Here is a 6292-nt window from a genome sequence, read left to right as displayed (position 1 = left end):
GGATTGCTGGCCAATCAGAGCACACCTCGCTTTTCAGACCGATGAGCTTTGTAAAAATCGACGCGTTTCAGAAAGGCGGGGCATAGAGGAGAAACAATAATGTACAGTATGTGGAAAATAATGTGTTTTTTGAACCTTAAACCGCATAAACACATTTCATTACACCAAATACACAAAATAATGTTCTTTTTAGCAACATCATATGACCCCTTTAAGAAACCATTTCTCAAAGCGAAAACCTTGCCACATCCTGCGAATATTCCACCATTTATTCACTCCTATGTCGTTCTTTTTCAAAGCTTGCAGCTCCAGTTCACATTCATTGTAATATGAAAAAAGATCAATCAATATATTATTCAAATTTTCCAATTTTATATCTTGCGGAATCAAAGAAGATATAGATTTTATAACACTGTCATAGTAAAATATATTAAAATGTCAATTTTCAGGTGAACTACACCTTTAATGATTAGTGACAACTGGAAAATTCAGGTTACTAATTTACATTAAAAAAAATGAGCAAATACTGCACTGTTCAAATTTCGAGTCCCAGTGATCCATTTTCCACACTTCCTTGGTTAAGTAAAGGAAGGAGTGTTTGCTTTTCGAGCAGGCAGGTATGACAAGCCCTTTCCGGACCTTTGCGATAAACCAAAAGCCAACCTCAGGACGGCGCGTCGAGAAGATCTTAAGCGCGTCTTGAGCTGCCAAGAGCAACAAGCTGAGTTCAGGCAGACTGGCACTGAGCTTATTCACAATCCATCTTCAGTGATACATCTACAGACTACAGCTTTCTGCCACACTGAGGCCTTTTTACAGAGCCGTGAGGGAAGGGCCCCGCAGTGCCCGTCATCAGCGTTCAAGCAATGTGCAACTACAACAGGCTGCTTCAATCACCTTCAATGATTTCACAGCTTTAGTCTGCCGGGACGTTTGGCACAGATATCAGTTGATGCTGTCGTTACTCACATATAACATTTACTGCTGAGAACAGGGAACCGAATCTAGGGAAATACAGAACAAGTTCACTTGTCAGCATATTCAGCAGGTGTGTGGAGACTGTAATGACTGGTCCTTTCAGATTTTTGTGATTAAGTGAAATGCAACACAACAGGCCATAAAGAAAGCAGACCCCATTTCATGACAGCTCAACTACCAGCACAGGAAGACGGAGAGAGAACAATACTAATTAATATGATAGTGCATGTGAGCAGCCAAGCTGCCCATGCACTGTCGGAAAGAAGAACAAAATCTAAACATTCCAAACTAACTGGGTCAGCAATAAATGGGTTTTATTTGGACTGAGCAGAGAAAAGACCAGTTTTGCACATGGAAAAATGGTTCTCTACAATTGAGAGCTCTTATTTGCTCTAGTTCAGCATTTGGGATCAGCGGTATGGTGCTGACTGTGAAATATTCAGAACAGAACCATGCAGAACAGAACTCTGGAAGTTGCGGAGAAATCACACATACGCACAATACAGAATACATTTTTATTTTCTAAAGAAAACTGAGTTGTGTTTGCTTTTGAAAGTGTGTTTCAAAGGGCAAGTAAAAAAAAACAATACCATTATTGTCTTGTAAACTACAAAAACGCAAATTTGTGAAAATGTTAACATCATGCGCATGTATATTACGTGTTGTGTGCAGGCAAGTAGTGTTTCTTTACAAGGTGACATCGCCAACTGCTGGCCTGGCATGCTTAATACAACATTTTTAGTCATTTTCGCGAATCTGTGTGAACAGGGATCGTTTTCACAACATTGTCGTCTGTATGCGCAACTTTTCAAAAACACAAAGCCAAACCTTTTCAGTTTTTAGTACATCTTTGTTGCATAACAAACCAAGATTCTTGGCCCTACATACAACTCGGGTCCTCCTTCAAGTTAAGTGATGATGTACTTAAGTGGTGTACAAGTGATGTAAAATTCTGGCCGATGCAGAGTAATATTGTAAAAATAGGGGAAATGAGAATCTACAATTAAATATTTAATATAAGCCAATATATATCCAATACCAAGACTGGATTATGATTTGCATCTGCAAAACAACTGGTGCAGGACGAGTTACATTCTAAGAACTTTGTTCAAATCTTTAACCCTACATATGAGCAATAGTAATAATGTTGTGTCTTTACTAATAAAAAAAAAGATACCGTATAGCTCCTCATAATTGGAGCTATTCAACTAGTTTAATATTAGCCTAATTCTGGATTTGTAAGGGTGAACACACTCAAGAGTAAGACACTGCAAATGGCTTATCAGAACCTCTAGTTGGATTTTGCTTCACTTCACCAAGTACAAGCATTCATATCACACATGCAAGAGACACGGCAGCAAGAATTCACCCGCAAACAGAGATCCAATGGGAACTGCAACCACTCAGATCCCAAATGAGGGTGTTGACCACCAAACTTTCCGTAGGCATGACCATTTCATCGGAATTCCTTCAACAACAACAAAAAGCCGCACACTACCTCATGTGTATTTGCGTAGACTGGTCATTTTCTCAAATGCTACACTAAAATAGTGCACTCAGTAACATAATGGTACACTACTGATGGTAATGGCGCAGAATTGAGTAGGGTTGGCTTGGATCGTCCGAAATCTTTCCAATAATCTCATACAGCGGAAGCTCACCATTTCAATAATTGGACTCAAATTTTCACAAGTAGCTCTAACCAGTCATACCTCAATTTAGAGACCACCAAAAAAGAAATGCTGGTGAGCAGTGTTGATGTTAAGGCTTCCTGGCACAGCCAATCTAGTAAAGACAAGCTTGGAATGGAATACTTGAGCCAACGTACCACTTACTACACACTGTGCAGTACATACTGTACTATTTTTTTTAAATAATAATTGAAACCACATGCAACACTGAACATTTCAACTGTAGTATGCTGAATTGTTGCCATATGATCTCACTACGTGGCATGTTTGAAACCACGACTTACATTCTGTCATTGAAACAAAATATGACAATTACACTCCAATTCTGAGTCATATTCGTTGTCTGATCTAATGGCAAATCAAGAAACAGAGATGATATTGACTATCCATGTAGATAACGGGAAAAGTTGAGTGCATTGCATTCTGGGATACAGTATCCTATGAAGTGTGCTCTGGTTGTATCCTCATTTTGGTGAATGTAGTAGGTCATCCATTCAATTCCATTTAAATCCAAATCAATTTTGCATAACATAGTATGAAATAATAAGTACACGCCCTCCCAAACATACCAACACAAAGCCATATCGCTTAGTACAAGGACATTGAAAGGGTTTGATTTCTTCACAAAGAACCCCAAATTATATTTTGACAAATATCAGGTCAAATTATTAACCAGCACTTTTGCCTCTAGTGCAATAAACAAATAACTCCATCAATCATAATCCATTTACATGCTACTATCAAGCCTTCATTTGCACATTAGGCAATTAGCCAAGGGCCCACTGTCCATCTAAATTAATAAAGAATACTGAAGGCTACATCTCTCAGCTGGAGCTTATTGTGACGCCCTATTTCCAGCGAGATTCAATTGCTGACAGTACTTAATTTGTTACAGTGATATTGATCCTCTTTGTTCCCTGACATCTGAAAACATGCAGCTGCAACAGTAATGATGACTTTGGATAATGATTATAATGCACAACAACGCAATGTCTGCTATATGGCCAAACAGGCTATTGCACTGACAGGATATTACCAGAAAAGTCATACATTTATCTATGATAAAAAATATATCTCTCTACATTCTGAAAATAAGCTACATACAACAAAGCTTTTACTAAAAAGCACTTTGCTGGTACCATGGTCCAGTGATGCCATTAGAAGGATGCCATTGTACGGAATAATTAAGTTTAAATAGCAAACAACATTGTGTTACCATGGTACTTTTTTTCTTAAAAAACATATGTGTGTATAAAATAGTAATATATGTAGTGGTAATAGTGAGGCATCAAAATGATATTTTGACCAAATCCAAAATCAAAGATGTCATTTAGCTGAAGACCAAAACCAAAAATAAAGTTGCGTAATTAAAATAGGGAACTCAGTGTGCTGTTCATGGTGTTTTGTCATTAGGTAATAAACCAGTCGTAGTAAAGTTCTATAGCAACGAGACATCTCCCGATATTTCAGAACAATGGTAGTTTAGATTTACATTGGTATTTAAGCATAGTTTTTATTAACAGTAAAGTATATCCACACAGCTGACATGTTTACCTGTTGTAGCTTATCCAAACTGCATGCATGAAAAGACAATGACAGAGTTTATGGTTTCGGTCAATGGATTCTGCCCACCAAATTACTTTGCCTGAAACTACTGCCTGTTTTTTTTTTTTGGCTTTGTAGGGTGAATATTTACAGTAGCTGAAATTTTGATGTTATAATATGCTAAGTTTTTTACTAAACTAGTTTTATAATGATGTGAAATAGGTGGAATACAGCACTGTAAAGCTTTCTAATGAGCCACTCAAAAAAAAAAATATTATTTTATTTATAATACCAAATTTTTTAAAATAATAACCAGGTATAAAAAAAACTTTGTTAGAATAACACTGTCCTTTTGTTGAGGTCCTGCTTAGGTCTGTGCAATGAAGGCCTCTGCGAAGGAAGCAGATCGCTTACGGCACTGAATGGTTGCAGACAAGGTTGTGAGGGTGTTTAGTTTAACATGTTTACATTGTCCACAGGGAAGCCATCAGCACACAATTCACTCCCAGCAGGATTATGCAGATAAGATGGGATGTAAAAAGGATGCAATGACAACTTAAAAAAAAAAACACAAAAAAAAACTTACATGAAGACATGCCCATTTCCTTTCTAGCACAATGAAAAGTTGGAATGCTGTTATCAGCGAGATGTAGGTCACCTGAACTTTCAAAACTGCTTTTGATTCACATACGTGTGCTTCAAATAAACATATATTTTCGGAAGGGGACCCCACAATTAGTAACTTGAAACTCGCTCTCCGCATGTAGGTCAAATTCTCTGGAATCAATCAAAACTCCCAAAGGAACTCCCTGTTCCCCCCTTAATCTCCTGGTTTTATTACTTTCCAGACAGAGTCTGCCCATTCCACCCAGCCCCCCATTCCTCTCTTTTGTACTGATCTCCAGCAAAGCCTGTGATTTTTTACCACAGCACATTGCTTTTCATGCAGCAGAGCAGCTTTCATCAGCCTCCGCACGCAAGACAGCCCAGCCGCAAACTCCACTACAGCCTGCTCTCACCGCACATGATCCTAATAAACAAGCTCACGGATCCAAACTAGTGAAAGCATGTTGCCAATACTAATGAAAGAGTTAAATGATGCATCACGCAAATTAAATGTGAGCCTTTTCATATTCAATTTGAACAAATGTTATGAATGCACTAACAAAAGATTGATAGATTCAATTTCTTTGCTCTGAAGCGAAATCACAACCACCTTCTCTAAAGGCATATTTACACAGCCGAGTTAAGGCTGCTCTATGCTGGATCCATATTCTGTGCCAGAATACAATGCAATGGCACATAAAACAGTAATATGGTAGCTCTAACCCAGCTCAGTCCCTGTATCAGAGGTGCCTCGGTTGCTGCATTGGCTCTTTGTAAATGAAATGCAATCTTTAACTTTGCTAATGTCATGTCAGAGTTTATATTTAATTATTAATAAAAGTTGTTTATTCACAATTTCCTATTTATAAAAGGAATGTTTTAGAAATTATAATCGGTGTAAATACATTCATGTTGCCTACGTGCAGCATTAACCGATCTGTATAAATGCACCTTTAGTTTTCAGGTATATATCTAGCTTCTGTGCTGTCTTTTCAGTGTAAATATTATATGTAAGCAATGGTTTTTGTCCCAGGTATATTCTTTTTGGTTTCAAGCAGAGCAAAGTAATTCACTTTCACTCTTCAACCCAGAATTGCACAGCCACCCAAATAAATAGGGTAGATGTTCTTCCCAAAACACATATTTCTCATTTTCTTCCAAGTCTCTTGAAAAAACCAGCATATGCTGGTTAAGTATGTTTTGACGCTGGGGTGCTGGTTTATGCTGGTCCTTTGCTGGTTTATGCTGGTCCTTTGCTGGTTTATGCTGGTCCTTTGCTGGTTTAAAATGGTCCTTTGCTGGTTTAAAATGGTCCCTTTGCTGGTTTATGCTGGTCCTTTGCTGGTTTAAGCTGGTCCTTTGCCAGCACATGACCAGCATAAACCAGCAAAGGACCAGCATAAACCAGCAAAGGACCAGCTTAAACCAGCTTAAACCAGCAAAGGACCAGCTTAAACCAGCAAAGGACCAGC

General features: G+C 38.1%; 1 protein-coding gene across 3 annotated transcripts in view; it reads right to left on the bottom strand.

Moving 5' to 3' along the window:
- Nucleotides 1–6292, bottom strand: part of LOC107679723 (neogenin-like) — a 173244-nt gene that overhangs the window by 165932 nt on the left and 1020 nt on the right. The window lies entirely within an intron of this gene.

The sequence above is a fragment of the Sinocyclocheilus anshuiensis genome, unplaced genomic scaffold (genome assembly GCF_001515605.1).
Source record: "Sinocyclocheilus anshuiensis isolate Anshui unplaced genomic scaffold, SAMN03320099.WGS_v1.1 scaffold224, whole genome shotgun sequence".
NCBI lineage: Eukaryota > Metazoa > Chordata > Actinopteri > Cypriniformes > Cyprinidae > Sinocyclocheilus > Sinocyclocheilus anshuiensis.
The sequence above is the reverse complement of the archived record's forward strand: the minus strand, read 5'-3'. Positions and strand labels throughout refer to the sequence as shown.